Genomic DNA, 16,285 nt, shown 5'->3' on the forward strand with positions numbered 1-16,285 from the left:
ACTCTCATTTCCCAGTAATCCCCTAACTCTCTCCATCCTTCACCCTGTATGGGAAGCACTCGCGGCAGAATTTAATGCAGGAGTGAGGACTCAGATTGCGTGTGCAGCTGGCTCTGTATTGTTATCTGAAATTTCTCAAGGCTTTTTCAGAAGAGAAGTGGGTTGAGGAAAGGTCTTCAGAGCCAGGAAGTAATGTTACCCCGTCAGCAGCTTCGTGGGAGCCAAAAATCTCTGGCAGTGGCAAACAAACTGAGACAGGATGTGACCAGACACAGCTGTGACATCGTTCCTTCTTCCACCCATGCACTGTCCTTGAGGTGAAGGCCACCAGAGAACAGTTTTTGTTTCTTGATGCAAGGGGCAGTGGCAGCTAGCAAGAAGACACAGCTCCCACTGTGGCCTGAGGGGTTCATTTAATCCCCTGGTGACAGTGACGCAGATGAAACCAGAGCTGACATCTCTCTTCAGGAAAGGATTTCAAGACAAGCTCCACCACGCAGTAAGCTTTGATTACAGTGAGGACAATGATGCGCGTTCGGTCCTTCTTACCGTTTATCTTTCATAGATTTCTTTTGTAATTTCCTTAGATTGTCTATAACATGGCTGTGTTTTCTAGTTTTGTGCCCACGCCTTTTTATTTCCATTTTGAAACAATCTTTAGGACAAAATTGCCTAGAGATGGCCCAGCAGTTCAGAGCACTGACTGCTCTTCCAAAGTTCCTGAGTTCAATTCCCAGCAACCACGTGGTGGCTCGCAACCATCTATAGTAAGATCTGACGCCCTCTTCTGGTGTGTCTGAAAACAGCTACAATGTACTCATATAAATAAAATAAATAAATCTTTCAAAAAAAGGACAAAATTGTCATCTAAAAATCTTTTTTTAATTCTAAAAGCATTTTCTGTATCCCTCTTGACTAAAAAAAATCTCATTCTTATAACGTTAATATTTCTTTCTCATATTTGATAGCTATTTTCTTATGAAATTTAAAAATCATTTTCTTCTTTAATTTTTTTTATTACTTTTAAATGTTGTTGTGTGTGTATTACCTGCCTGCGACAGTATGTACGTGGAGATCAGGGGACAGCTGTGGGAGTTGATTCTCTCCTTCTCTGTGTGGATTCTGGGAATTGAATAAGCCATCAGGCTTGGTGTCATGTGACTTAACAGTACTCAGCCATCTTACTACCCAAAATCAATTTAATAATAAAATAATGATATTGCACTGTAGATAGAGGTTCTTCCCTTTGCCATGACTTAGACAAAACCCTATAGAAACTCTTTTGCTCAGGGTGTTTTCGCCAAAGTCTGAGACAGAGTCATTTGAGTTTCTTGTAATTTCTAGCATCAAGGAACACAGGGCACTGAGGCACAGGGCTGTTTAGCCTGTTATATCAGGATCTTGGCCTGTTCTAAAACCACTTACCTTGTATTTCAATCCTACATGGCAGTCCCATTTAACAAGATATGCCAAGGATTGGCAACTTGAGCATATTATAGTCTGAAAATCCACCTACCAATACTCCAGGAGCCCCATGACTCTGAAGTTCTTTTACATTTACAGGCATAGGACTGTTGTAGGATATTTTCAATAACTTTATGTTATCATTCATATCTTACCAGACCATAATACTTCCAAGAATTTTACAGCTGGGTTTGGCTCTTGACCCTTGTGTGAACTGATCACCCGTCCCTATTCCCTTGGACATGTTGTTTGTCTTTCAGATGCTTTTCCAAATGTGTGAAGACATGCAAGGTCATGCTATGCTACCTATGTAATGAAACTTTCCCATGAGGGTGGCAAGGACATGAAGCAAGAACTCAGGCCACAATCCTATGACAAGTAGTGGGACTGTGACGGTAACCCTGAGGTAGCGCTCTGAAGATCCACTATTTCAAGTGAAAATTGGTCGTGAGGTCCAGCAGCCCAAGGAATACTAAAAATGTTCTACCAGAGTCTAATGAATCACGGAAGTTGTCCATGACTTTGCTCTGTGGTTCAGTCAAAGAACATCACTGGGCACAGCGGTGTAAATGGTAGATCGGCCTGACTGAGTTCTCTGTACTCCGTGATTGTTCTCCACGAGCCACCTGGCTTCTTCACAAACCGTACTGGGATTTGAAAGGGCCTTTGGCTGGGTAAGTGTTCTCTACCTTTCCCAGCTCTTCAGTGGTTTCATCATAGACTCTGTACTGTTTGATAGTCACCACCTCCTTAGCCAATTTTACAGGCTGACCCTTCTTCGTTCAACTATTACCTCCACAGTACAAACCCTCAGGAGAAAAAAATAATCTCCTTCAGGTGTACTCTAGCAATACATCCACTTGCAGAATGTTCTTTACAGTGGAGAAATATATGCGTTATGGTCGATATGTCTTGTAATGTGGTGGCATGATGTGGCAGGAGGGGGTGTCTTAGGAGGACCATGCTGAGACATACCCCACCCTGAGGGCCCAGCCATATGAGGGTCTCGTATAAAACAGTTTATTTTGGGGCATGAGAAGGATGGTTAAGAAGGGAGTAGGCGCAGAGAAAGAAAAGGAACAGAGAGGGACAGAAAGAGAGAGGACAGAGAAAGGAGGAGACTGGAGGGGAGTGGAGGGGAGAGGAGAGGGGAGTGGACAGGAACAGAGGGGAGAAGAGGGGAGGGGAAGGGGAGGGGAGGAGACAGGAGAGGGGACGGGAGAGGAGGGAAGGAGAGGAGGGGAGGAAAGGGGAGGAGAAAGAAGGGGGGAGGGGAGGGGAGTAGGGGAGGGGAAGGGAGGAGAAGAGGGGGGAGGGGAAGGGAGGGAAGGGGAGGGGAGGGGGAGGGAGGGAAGGGGAGGGGAGGGGGAGGGAGGGAAGGGAGGGGAGAGAAGGGGAGGGGAAGAGAGGGGAGGGGAGGGGAGGGGAGGAGAGGAGAGAAGAGGAGAGGAGGAGATCAAACAGTCTTTTTATAGCATGTTGCTGGGTAACTGTTGGGTGGAGCTTAGAAGAAATGCAAACAATGGTAGAAGTGTCTGCCTTTAAGACAAGCTTGGTCAGTTTTGCCTTTACTGTTTTACCTCCATATGCATCACAGCTGCCCATTGTTCTAGGTGCTCTCTGGGTTGCTATACATCATGATAAACTTGGTTCCAGTATCCACCAAAACCCAAGTAATTTGAACATCAATAGCAGACCAATTCTTTCATAATTCTAACTGAGGGGCCATCACCTCCAGGGCTTCATTAAGGGCTGATGGGACTCAGAGAACGAATCAGGGTCTTGTCACCCTGGACCAGGAAGCTATGTGGATTTGGGGAGTGGGAGGCACCTGGGACCTTTTTAAGAAAGATGTTCTGACTCTAGTAAAAACGTATGAAGGTATGGGTCAAGCGTGACCCTTGGTCAGCAGCCCAAAGCCTGGATGTCTGTAAGGCAGAGAATATGGGCACTCAGGTCTAAAAGGCAGGGGCTTTCCCCATCGCCTCATGTTGATCAGCTGAAACTTCCTCAAGCAACAATGACTTTGGAGTCTAGGTTCCCTTTGAGATGGGAAGGGATGTTTAGGATCTGTGACCTGGACATATCTCACGGCCTTTCAGTCTAAACAGACAGCATGCACTGTCTAAACTTGTGGTCTCTTCTGGGACCTTATAGTTCCTGGAGAAGGTCTTCTCTGACCTGGCCCAGCAGGGTGTGACAGGCAGGGTTGGAAGACTGCATGCTCTATAATGTTAGGATTCTGTCTAAGCTCCACCCCACAATTACCTGGCAACAGACAGGTATGCCCCTCCCCACAGTTGCCTGGCAACAGCCAGGTAGGCATGGCCTATAAAAGAGGGTGCTAGGCCCCTCCCCTCTCTCTTATCTCTTATTCCTCTTGCCTCTTCACCTCTCTCCTCTCTGCCCTCTTGGGCTCTCCTCCCCTCCCCCCACTCCACGTGGTCATGGTGGCCTCCACTTCTCTACTCTCCCCCTCTCTGCCTCCACTACCTCATTAACTCCCATCCTCTGCCCTGAATAAACTCTGTTCTATACCATGTCTGTGTGTGTCTGGTTCCTGGGGGGGAAGGGATGCCTGGTCATGGCCCCGCCTAGGCACTCCCTCCCCCACAGTGCCGTACACCATTCTCTAAACCTCTTTCTCTTTATATGAACATGACAATGGTGCTGAACCCTGGGAAATAACATATAGCATCTACTCTTCAAACAGACCAGAAAGCATGTTGCCTAGAGAGAGGCCTGTGCTTCTAATGGACAGACCTGTGTGGAATATAAGTGCCGGGAGGGATATTAAGATGGGTCCATGGAGCAAGTGTTTGCCTGGAAGGTTCTGTGCTGACCCTGAACTGCTGATAGAAGAACATACTTCTCCACTCAGGAGACGGGATTCATCCTGCTCCCCACCTCCCCAGTTCCCCTGGACTTCAAATGTCACCTGCACAAGGACCAAAACACCAGCAACAGCCACCTGGGTCCTAAGAGCACTCCCTAACTTCCGGGATGCTCAGTCTCTGTAAAAAATGTCTGACAACCCAATGTCTTGTTTGTGTGCTACAAAGCAAGCCACAAAAGCATGTCTCCAGGCCTGTCAAATAGGAATATGTGTTGTGATCATAAAACGAGAAAGAGGTTTAGAGAATGTGGTATACGGCGGTGTGGAGGAGGGGTGCCTCAGTGGGCCCATGCCAAGGCATCCCTTCCCCTGAGGGACCAGACACACACTGCAATAGTATAGAACAGAGTTTATTCAGGTCAGAGGATGGGAGTTAAGGGGGTAGTGGAGGCAGAGAAAGGCTGAGAGAGGGAGAGGAGAGAGGGGGGGAAGGGAAGAGCCCAAGAGGGCAGAGAGAACAAGAGGATAAGAGAGACAGAGGAAGGGCAAGCAGCCCTTTTTATAGTGGGCCAGACCTACCTGGCTGTTGCCAGGTAACTGTAGGGTGGGGCTTAGACAGAACCGTAACAATATGAAGTCAGGGTAAACAGTGAAATTTCTTAGACATTCTGCAGGGAAATCCAATGTAAGCCTGTAAAGAGGAAGTCATTCCCACAGGAGGCAGTGCATTTTGAACTCTTTCTCATGCCTGTCCCCTCCTGGACAGAGCTGCTAGGTTTCCCTGCCCAATTCTTACTTCCAAGAACAGCCTCAGGGACCCACCTGAACTTCAAGCCCCTTTGTGAATTCAAGGGTCTGATAAAATTAAGCCATTCACGCTCGCCTGAGAAGTAGATCTGCCTCACTCACTCGCTTCCGTTCCCTCTGCTTACAAACAGCCCTGTGGATGAGATCAAACGCTAGCCCTGTTCTCACACGGCCCTCAGGGACTCACAACTGCCCAGGTGTGGGGGGTCCTGTGGCTGAGGCATCCCTGAAAGGCGGTGAGGAAGAGAGAGGTCGTTGCCACCACCAGGTGGGCAGCAAGATGAAAGAACCTTTCCTAAAGGTTCTAAAGCAGGTTTGTGGAGAGCTAATTTCCAGGAATCCTGTTTTCCTCAAAGTGGCCCTTGTGGGGTGTGGGAGTCTTAGAGGTCCCACCACGCTCCCCATTTGACATTTCCCAGCCCCAGCCCCAGCAGAGCTTGTAGCTGGGGCTGGTGTGCTAAGCTTTCTTACTAGAAAAAGCCTGTGTGCGAAAACCCTAACCCAGGAGTTGCCGTGGAAAGCATGGATCTCCTCAGACAGCCAGTTCTCCTGGACTTTTCTCACAGGGTTGTCTTTGTTTTGGTAAGAGCTGGTAGGCCAGCTATTTGAGCAAGTAGCTGTGAGGTGAAAGTGTGGTCACTCTGGTTAGTCTCTGAAATGACCGAGAAGCCAGGGGGCAGGCTCCCGGAGCCTTTGATAGCTTTTTCTTACTGAGTGAATGATCTGATTCGTGACAGACTGAGTCCTGTGGCTTGTTTGCTGCCAGCTGATAAATTACCTGAGACTTTCCAATGACATATGGCTACTTATTGTATGGCTAGTTATTGTATGGCTAGTTATTGTATGGCTAGTTATTGTATGGCTGGTTAGTTACTTCTAATTTGGGATAGATACTATTTTAAAGTAATGAAGAAGAAAGAAAGAAAGAAAGAAAGAAAGAAAGAAAGAAAGAAAGAAAGAAAGAAAGAAAGAAAGAAAGAAAGAAAGACTTGGCCTTCGTTGTGTCCACAACTCTTTGGCTTTGGCTTGCTTGTGGGAATTTCCGCTTTGGCTTTTAAATTGCTTTTCTCAAACAGGTAGCTTTCAGGTAACTTTTGGCTATAGAGGTCTGAAACCCACATCCAAAAGGCAATACAGCTAAGAGTTAGGTTTTCTGACAGACAGATAGGGAGAGGGACCATGACTAGACAATGAAGGTGGTGAATGTCCAAAATGGCTGGCTGCCTCTTCACCATCCTATAGGGTACCCTGCCTGTGGCCAGTGTTAGCATTCTGCTAAACTCCACCCCATAGTTACCTGGCAACAACCAGGTAGGCCTGGACACTATAAAAGGGGCTGCTTGCCCCCCCCCTTCTCTTGCTGTCTTGGGCTCTTCCCTTCCCCCCCTTTCCCATTCCCTTCCCCCCCCCCATGTGGTCATGTCCGGCCTCTGCTTCTCTACTCTCTCCTTCTCTCTGCCTTTCTCTGCCTCTACTACCCTCTTAACCCCCCTCCCCATGCCCTGAATAAACTGTATTCTATACTATACGTCATGTGGCTGGTCCTTGAGGGGGGAGAGATGTCTGGGCATAGCCCAGACCCCAAGAGGTCCCCTTCCCCCATACCTCATCACACCCCTATAGAACATACCCCTCTCTTTATCTTTTTATAAACACATCAGCTCGTAGGAGGGAAAGTGCATGAATATACTCCAAGAGGAGACAGAGAATGTAAGAAGCACAAGAGCTCAAAGTGTTGGGAACCAGAGAGCTTGGCTCAACACCCCCAGCTGAGCTGTTTGCACAGGTTTCTTGAGAGCAAAACATCCCGTGGCTTAGCTTGATTCCTGCCTTCCCGCCCAGTGTGGTACGGGCTTCCCAGGTGCCTGACTTATGACTATAATTGTTTTTTCCTGTTCCCTTCCCTGGCCTCCAGTATATATATTGCTGGTCTCTCAGTAAGGCTTTGGCATTCTCCTTGCAGAATGACCCATGTCTGTGTTTTTTGTTATTCCCCCCAGGCCTACGTCTGATACTCGGTACCGTGGCAGCGCGGGTGCTGTCATCAAAGAGTCACACAGATGATACCGTCATCTTAGACCTCCATCCTCTCTATCTGGGAAAGAATGCATCCCTGTGGTTTAAGCTGCCCAGCTGTGGCAGCTTCACTTTTCCTGTCTACCTACTAGATCCTGAGGCTCAGCGCAACTGTGGAATTCCCACCTAAAAGATGCTGACGTGGCCACCCGCTGATCCCAAGTGAACACAAAACAGAACCTATAGTGGTGCATAATGCACCCATTGGTTCCCTCTTGGAGCTATAAGGACAAGAAACATTCACACAACGGCACAAAGCGAAGACTCGCTGTAGTTAGTGATGGGTTTGTTCCCAGGTTTCGGCACCATATGAAGGGGGTCATAAAAAAAGAGAGAAAGGGGTTTAGAGAGTGTGGCATGGCAATGTGGAGGAAGGGGGTACCTAGGGGGGCCATGCCCAGGAACCTCTTCCCCCTGAGGGACCACACGCACACAGACATGGTATAGAATAGAGTTTATTCAGGGCAGAGGATGGGAGTTAGAGGGAGAGAGAGAGAGAGAGGAAGAGAGAGAAGAGAGAGAAGAGAGTGGAGAAGTGGAGGCTGGCCATGACCACTTGGGGGAGGGGAGGAGAGCCCAAGAGGGGCAGAGAGGTGAGAGTGCCAAGAGGCTAGAGCGATGAGAGAGAGAGGAGGGGCAAGTAGCTCCTTTTATAGTGGGCCAGGTCTATGGGGCGGGACACACCTGGCTGTTGCCAGGTAAGTGTGGGGTGGAGCTTAGACAGAATACTAACAGTTAGTGTCCAATGACTCACCTGTGTGCACTTCAGTAGCTCTGTATTCCTTCAGAGGTGTGTAGACTGACCTAGGAACTCAAGCCTGATAGAATCTGCTCTGCTCTACTCTAGTTCAACTCGCTGATATTTAGAAAACAGTGAGACCTACTTGAGCCTGACCCAGACTCTTACATAGAATGGTGATCTGAGCACCTGTGGCTCTCAGCTGTCTTTGATGTCATTTAACTGCTGTTGACCACAGAGTGGGGAAACCTCCTTCTCGGGGTCACTTGCTGGGTCAAAGGTGAGGAAAGTGCAGGTCACTCATCATCCAGATGAGACCTACCGTATATCTGAACAGCCTTGATCTTGTTCTTTCCACATACAGGGCTTGTGATTCTTCCTGATGGAGGAAGCCATCCATTCCTCCTGCTCAGAGCAGCTGCGTGGACCACCATGGACCGCAGCAGATGTCTGGTGCAGGAGTCTAAAAGCAAGGTCTGAAAGAATGAGTTCCAGGCTCCTTTGGCTTCGTTTAAAGAGTAATAAATGACAAACTTACCTCAAAAGAGTGCTGTGAAATCTGTGTCGGAGATCGTGGACACAGATTTCTATGTCCCAACATGCAATCCCACCACATTGTGCCCAGGAGCACCACAGTCATGTGGTAGTCATCCCTGCCCTCCAGGGACAAAGAAATCCAGGTTCTGGAGAAAGTCTTGCGCCCCTTTCCTATTTCCTAAAGGAGACATGGCCGCCTTTCAGCATGGCGCTGTTGGAGCTTCACTTCAGTTATGGTCTCTTCTTCCAATAGAATCATTACATCCACTGAGTGATCAATCAAAACCACCAAGCTCCTACATCTGCTTTGCACTTGCAATGTCTGTCAGCTTCCTTACTCTTAGGACACAGTCTGAGGCCCTACTCTTCCACCAAGCTTCCTTTCTAAAGCAGGCCTCAGCTGGGCACGGGCATGGTTGGAAGGGGTGGTGGTTTGAGTAAGAATGGCTCCCATAGGATCATATGTTTGAATGCTTAGTTACAAGGGAGTTGCGCCATTTTAAAGGATTAGGAGGCATGGCCTTGCTGAAGGAATTGTGTCACTGGGGATGAGTTTTGAGGTGTCAAAAGCTCAAGCCAGGCCTACAGTCTTTGTCTTCCTGCTATCTGCAGATCTGGATGTACAACCCTACAGCACCATGTCTGCCTGCATGTGGCCATGTTTCCTGACATGATGATAATGAACTAAACCTCAGAAACTGTAAGCCAGTCAAAAAAAAAACTTTTTTTTAAATATAAGAATTGTACATTGCAAGTGCAAGCAGAGGTAGGAGCTTGGTGGTTTTGATTGATCACTCAGTAGAAGTAATGATTCTATTGAAGAAAGAATTTGGCAGGGGATATTTCAAGACAGCCTAATATTGACTCTGTCATGTGGTTACTAGGGGGCACTCTAGTATATCTATAGTATACTAGTATCTATAGTATACTAGATATCTAGTATATCTCTTGTATATCTATGACGAAAAGGAGGAAGCTGAGCAAGGAAAAATATAAAAGCTTGCAGAAAATGGGGCAACAGGAAGTATAATGGAGCTAAGTCCTGTACTTAAGAAGATAATCAGATTAAAGAAAAGCCTAATGCTCAACACAACAAAGGAAGTAGTGACCACAGGGCAAAACCCCACCTAGCTAGGCTTCCAACTTGTGAAAAGGAATTAAAGAAAAGTTTAAGGAATGAAGGAAACCATGGAAAACAGAAGGCTGGATAAGGGGTCCAAGATCCAACCTCACCAAGCAGAAGAACTTGGCAGCTTTGGCCACGTGGTTCTTGCTTTAGAGTCAAGGATACAAGAAGGGGTTATGGAATCTCCCTCCTTGGCTAAGGAATGCCACTGCATCTAGATGCGTGTCAGGGGTGTCCCCAAATGGAGGGGCCACTGTATGAGGCTGTAAAGGTGAAGCCTGAATTGTGTTGGAGACCCCAAGATGTTGGAGACGCCAGAGCTGTGGTATAGCTGCTGAGGAAAGCTGCTAACAGGGTATGGAATCAGCCCAAGAGAAAGAAGTATATTTTAGTCAACGAATCTGAAAGGAATTGGAGATCTGAAGAGCTCAGACTTAGAGATGCAGAACTTGGACTTTTCCCTGCTGATGTTCAGTCGTGCTTTAGTCTAGTATTTCCTCAGAATGCTGCTTTTCTTCTATTTTAGGTTTATTCTGTGCCTTTGTGTGTTGCAAGTATGTGATCTGGTTTTGGTTGGTGTGCCTGTGTGTGTGCATGTGCAAGTGCGTGTGTGCGTGCGTGCATGTGTGTGTGTGTGTGTGTCTATGTGTGTGTGTGTATGCCCTCATTAATTCATATATTTGAATGCTTGGTCTTTAAGGAGTGGCTCTACTTGAAAGTGGTTAGGAGGCATGGCCTTCTTGGAAGAAGCTGTCACTGAGGGTGGACTTTGTTGTTTCAAAAGTTCAAATCAGGTCCAGTGTCCCCTCTTCCTGCTGACTGCAGACCTGGGTGGAGAACTCTTAGCTTTTCTCCAGTACCATGTCTGTGTGTGGCCACGCTTCCTACCATGATGATAATGCACTAAACTTCCAAAACTGTTAGCAAACCCAGTTCAATAATTTCTTTCATAAGAGTTGCCTTGGCCATGGTGTCTCTTCGCAGTAATGGAGCGCTGTTTAAGACAGAGGTGTAGGTGTAGATTTTTTGGCAGCCTATTTTAATAAGCATTCATCCTCTCTTCTTGCCCACCACCCACCAGAGGCAGTGGAAGAGAAAAGTTATTGATATGCGGGAGGTGAACCTGTTTAGCAATAGTTCTTTGGGGGCAAATTCAATCTTCTTTGTCAGCAGCTCAGTCCCGTAGCAAACATCAAATACAAACCAGCTGCTTTGGTCCAGTCCTCTCAGCACGCAGGCACCACACATGAACCAGCAGCTCTAGTTAAATCCTGAAGAAACAGCAAGGCTCTCCAACCAGCCCAAGGTGAGGTCACAAGGCCTTGGGAGCAGCAAGAAGCCACAGGAACTTCTTTTCAGTGGCAGTGTTGCCACTAGTGGAGCTCAGCAATGCCTTGTAAGGCGAATCAATTCATGTGTGTTTTTAGTGAAAAATATGGAGACAGAGCAAACCAAACCAATGCTCCTTTCCTACTGTCTATAGAGTCAGTATGTCTGCTCTAGCAAAACATCTTTTCACCTGTGTCTGCTTCGGGAAAACATCTTTTCACGTGTCTGTCTTAGCAAGACATCCTTTCACCTGTGTGCCCCAGCAAAGCCTCATTTTTAACATCACTGACTTTCCAAGTAAACCGGAAGTTTCCGGTTTACAAAGGCAACAGCACAGGCTAGGCGCCACATCCCCATTCTAGCTCTCCTCTGCAGTCCCCTTGTGGTCTTTGCTATCCATTTCTTCCTTGGAATGCACTTGGACCCATGGTTTAAATTCTGCACCTACTACGGCTGTTTTCCATTCATTAGTCTGCTAGTCGCGTCTTCATTCATTTATTAAATAAATAACCAGACATGAAGAGTCCCTTGCACACTGAGAAGGAATGTTGTGGCGTATCTACCAGAGAAACCCACTCAGACACAGTTTCAAGCTAATAGAAAATCTTTATTGGCTGGTTGGCAACTACACTGGATGTTCAGGACCCAAGTGCAGCTCTGAGCCTTTCTCATGGTGAGCTTTTAAGCACAAAAATTGCATCTCAGGTTGGCACATCCCAGCGTAAACAGTTAGCCAGCAACAGAACTGTAGAAGCCAAAAAAGCAAGTTACTGGATTTAGGGGTTTTCCCCAGTACTATATGGACTTTGATGGATTAGTTAGGTCTAGGTCTTTATTCTAGTGTTTGGCAGGAACTGCTGCTTCTGTGCTAGGTTCCAAGGCCTGGATGATATTTCCATCACAGTGTCAGCTGTGCTAAGGTCTAGAAGCCTGTAACATTTCCCACTAGGTCTATGGGCATGAGTCAAATCATGGACCCATCTAAAAGCAAAGGGTTGTATTATCTCATTAGCACTAGTAGTTTTACAGAATTTATTCTTGGTTTTGCATAGCGAAGTAGATAGTTGATAAAGCAGGGTCCTATAGTGGGTGCTGGGAGCAAACAAATTAATGGCCCAGTCATGACCATAAGTAGAGCTGTTAACCAGAAAGATTAGGAGAACATGGATTCTTGACGCCTCTCTCTCTCTCTCTCTCTCTCTCTCTCCCCCCCCCCATTGGCTAAACTTTTTTTAAAAAATATTATCCCTGACTGACATAGAAGCAACAAGTTTTTCCCAGTGCAGTACAAAGACTTGCTTCTCCCATAGAGGAGAATCCTCTTCAATCTGAAGAACAACCTCAGCTAAGGAATCTAACTGCACTTCCAGAGGGGAAGCAGACTTTTCTAGACGGCCCCAGTCATGTACCTGACCCCACCAACAGGGGACACAGAAGGGCACTGTTCGCAGCTTGCAGGGAAGCCCAGAACCTCAGTTTGGGTTGCCCCTGCCCTCTTCTTCATTATAGATGAATACCTATGGTATAATACGCTCAAAGTCACAAAGGCCTGGGTCCTCCTCCAGTGTACACAGTCTTAGGATTATGAAGGGATCAATGTGCTCCCCAGAGCATAATGGTATTCACCTAGCTTCTGGTAGCTTAGGGGGCTATGGGCTGGGCAGGCATAGTACTGGATAGATCAGAGCCCCTCCTCTTCACTAGTGAACCTACAGCCCCAGGGGCATGCTCTTCCTCAAGTAAACTATCTCCCAGAAGACTCTGTTGTACAGAAATCTACCTGGAAGATGAGTTGGGTCTTGAGTTGGCTATAAGTTCCCCAGTTTCTAGCTTTCTTCAATTTTATACTCAAGGTCCTGGCTTATGGGGGATTGATGTCTTTCCCATGGTGAGACCAAAATATGGCCAAATAAGACAACTACAATTATAAAATCCATGCCAGTTTTATCTTTAGTGATGACAACCCATTTGTCCCTTCCTTTTGTAGTCTCTTTTGGCAATGCAGTTGCCACTCTGTGGCGAGCCCCCTGACCAGCAGGGAAGAAGACCACCGACACGAGGATTCTTCTCTGATCACACTTTTATTGGAGTACCGATTGGTTAATGGAGAGTTGAAGATGAGAGGCGAGGGAGAAGGAAAGGGAGCAGCATATATAGGCAGGACAGGATGTTTCTACTATAGATAAGCTAGTCAAGCTGGGATAGGTTGAATGCTGTTGCTGGGCAGACTCATGCTGGGACATGGTCCAAAATGAGCTGTTTACCACACTCCTCGGCGCCATCTTGTAATGGCGAATGGTGTGGCCCCCCACACCACTCCACAGGGTGACACTGACACCCTTCATGGCTGCAGGGGTGAGGACCACAAAGTCTGGGCCATGTTGGCTCCAGGCTCTGGTTTGGAATCCTCTGTACCATACAAGGTAGCCAAGCTGGAACTTGTGGGCAGGCTCAAACAAGGCAGGGCGTGGCCTCTCAAACCATCTGATGAGTCCTGCTCTGGAACTGTTGCGGGGGAGGGGGGGAGGCCTGTAAGGACTTGAGGAGGGAAACACTTGGCCCTTGGGAGAACAAAAGGTAGAAGACCGGCCCAATTTTGCTGGCCTCAACACATATTTAGTTTCCCTGTCCTGAACTTTGTGGCCTGTAGGCACAATGGAGTTTCCAATCAGCATTTAGGATCTTTGCCAGATACAGGGAAAGCTTAGCTGTGAAGGCAGGCCATTGTCAGACTTCACAAGGGTCAGCCCAAATCTAGGACTATCAGAGCCTGAGCAGCTCAGAAGCTTTAGCTGCCTCAGGATGGGTGGCCTGGTGGAGTTTGGTTACCATCCGTCTTCCAGTAATGGCAGGGAGTACAGGTCTCTTGTCCAGCAAGAATCACTACCCACTTGCCTCCTGTTTGGCGCCTTCTCTTTTTGTCCACTTGGTTTCTTTGTGTATACGGCTTACGGCTGGGCTCTGGAGAAATTCAGGTTCGGGCAGGGTAACCAGGATCTGCCCCCATTGGTTCTAGGGCCTCTTTCTGGATAGCTAAGTCTGTTGCCCTGTTCTCTTGGGTCTCTGAGAATTTCCTTTTTGTACCTTTGCAGCAGGGAATGGCTTCCTCTCTTGGCAACCACAGGAGCTCTAGTAGAGCACAACGGACTTATGTTATGGCAAATTCATACCTCCATGTACACAGTGACAGCTTTGCCGTTCCCCCAGCAAAGTGCCAAAGTTAACCCCAGAAGCTCAGTCCTTTGTGCTGAAGTCCCTTGGCTAAAGGACTGGGCCCACACCATCCTGTCCAAGGTGACAACGGTGGCCCCAGCATACCTAATTTCACCTTATATGAAGCTGCTCTCCAAAGTCCCTCTTCAGATCTGACAGATTGGACCATATCCATCACCTTCAGGAATTTGGACTGACTCCTCTAGAGGTGGAGTAGAGGCCAGAAGCTCCTGGTCCACCAGTCCCAGAGAAGGTATAGTAGCCACACAACAAGGGAAGCAGCGGGCAGGGCTGGAGCCCTGCCTGAGGGGAGTGTTCTAGTCCATCTCTCACAAGAGCTACAAGGGCTTCCACATATCCAGCTCCTGACTGAACCAGATGAGCTGTGGGCTCCGTCTCGCTGGAGCCAGAGAGGTCCAGCCAAGGCAGCACCTGGACCTGGACAAATGTCCCTTCATGGGATCAGTGCCACGGGACCTCATGTGCATCCACTGCAATGTCTGCATCCACTGTAACATTGTAAACTCATACCCTGCCATGCCCCTATTCGGTCACTGGAGCCTGACGACCCTAACTCGGCTGCCATCTTGGAGAAGCTCTACCGTCTGGCGGTAAGCTGGCTGGACTGGTACTGAAGTTTTATAGAACTGGATATGGGGCCGGGCTGGGGTGGCGCATGCCTGTAGTCCCAGCACTCTGGAAGGCAGAGGCAGGCGGATTTCTGAGTTCAAGGCTAGCCTGGTCTACAGAGTGAGTTCCAGGACAGCCAGGGCTATACAGAGAAACCCTGTCTCGAGAAAACCAAATCCAAAAAAAAAAAAAAAAAAAAAAAACCAAAAAAAAAAACAACAAAAAAACCCCAATAAATAAATAAATAAATAAAATAAAAAAAGAAAGAACTGGATATGGGGCACCTCGCTGGAGCCCACCGGAGGAGGGACTGTAAAGATTAGGAACAGTCCCTTGCCTGTCTTAGTTTGAGTTTCTTTGGCTGTGATAAAATACTATGACCAAAGCCACTTGGGAAGAAAGGATTTATTTGGCTTATACTTTCACACGGCTACTCATCATGGAAGGAAGTCAGGATAAAAATGGAAACAGGACAGGAACACGGAAGCAGGGACAGACACAGAGGCCATGGAAGGGGCTGCTTACTGGCTTGCTCCTCGTGGCTTTCTCAGCCTCTCGTTCATTTGTTTGTTTGTTTTTAAAAATTGATTGATTGATTGATTGGTTGATTGTATATGAGTACACTGTAGCTGTACTGATGGTTGTGAGCCACCATGTGGTTGCTGGGATTTGAACTCAGGACCTCCTGTGGTTGCTGGGATTTGAACTCAGGACCTTCGGAAGAGCAGTCAGTGCTCTTAACTGCTGAGCCATCTCTCTAGCCCCTCAGCCTTGGTTTTTATAGTACAGAGGATCACCAGCCCAGGGATGGCACCACCCACAATAGGCTATGCCCTTCTCTATTGATCACTAATTAAGAAAATGCCTTAAAGGTTTGCCTACTGCCCAGTCTTATGGAGGTGTTTTCTTTTTTTGTTTGTTTTTGTTTTTGTTTTTGTTTTTCAAGACAGGATTTCTCTGTGTAGCTCTGGCTGTCCTAGAACTCACTTGTAGACCAGGCTGGCCTCGAACTCAGAAATCCTCCTGCCTCTGCCTCCCAGAGTGCTGGGATTATAGGCGTGCGCCACCACCACCCGGCTTGGAGGTGTTTTCTTAACTGAGGTTTCCTTCAATGACTTCAGCCTATGCAAGTTGACATAAAACTAGCCAACGTACCGTCTAAAGTCAGTTTCTTCAGCTCAGTCCTATAATATAGTTAAAAAGGCTTTTCCCACAAAGAAAGCACTCTTCGAGAATCAGACATTTTATAATGATCAGTCTCAGTTTAATACACAGATTTGAATTAATTAGTATTATTATTTGTTATTATTAATACAGTATCTTGCTATAGCCCATGGTGGCCTCAGATTCATGGGGGATACTTTTGTTTCAGTTTCCTGAGTGCTAAGATTATGAATTTTGAGCCACCATGTCCAACTTAATTATTTAAAGAAATAATTAAGCAAAGAGAGCAGGCATGGGGTTGGAGCCAATGCAGAGTGCCCTGGCATTCTGAAGACAGTATTATAGGGTAGACATGGAATCTGGG

At 47.3% G+C, this 16,285-nt stretch overlaps 1 long non-coding RNA gene across 2 annotated transcripts; it reads left to right on the forward strand.

The window, feature by feature from the left end:
• Positions 1–254: 254 nt before the first annotated feature.
• Positions 255–8,608, forward strand: LOC127674041 (uncharacterized). Of its 2 annotated transcripts, XR_007975274.1 has the most exons (4): positions 255–499; positions 1,725–2,138; positions 7,108–7,456; positions 8,287–8,608. It is a non-coding gene; the product is annotated as an uncharacterized LOC127674041 (long non-coding RNA). The 2 variants fall into 2 exon arrangements; XR_007975273.1 differs by having other exon boundaries at positions 7,108–8,608.
• The last annotated feature ends 7,677 nt before the right edge of the window (positions 8,609–16,285 follow it).

Source organism: Apodemus sylvaticus, chromosome 23 (assembly GCF_947179515.1).
Source record: "Apodemus sylvaticus chromosome 23, mApoSyl1.1, whole genome shotgun sequence".
Taxonomy (NCBI): Eukaryota; Metazoa; Chordata; class Mammalia; order Rodentia; family Muridae; genus Apodemus; species Apodemus sylvaticus.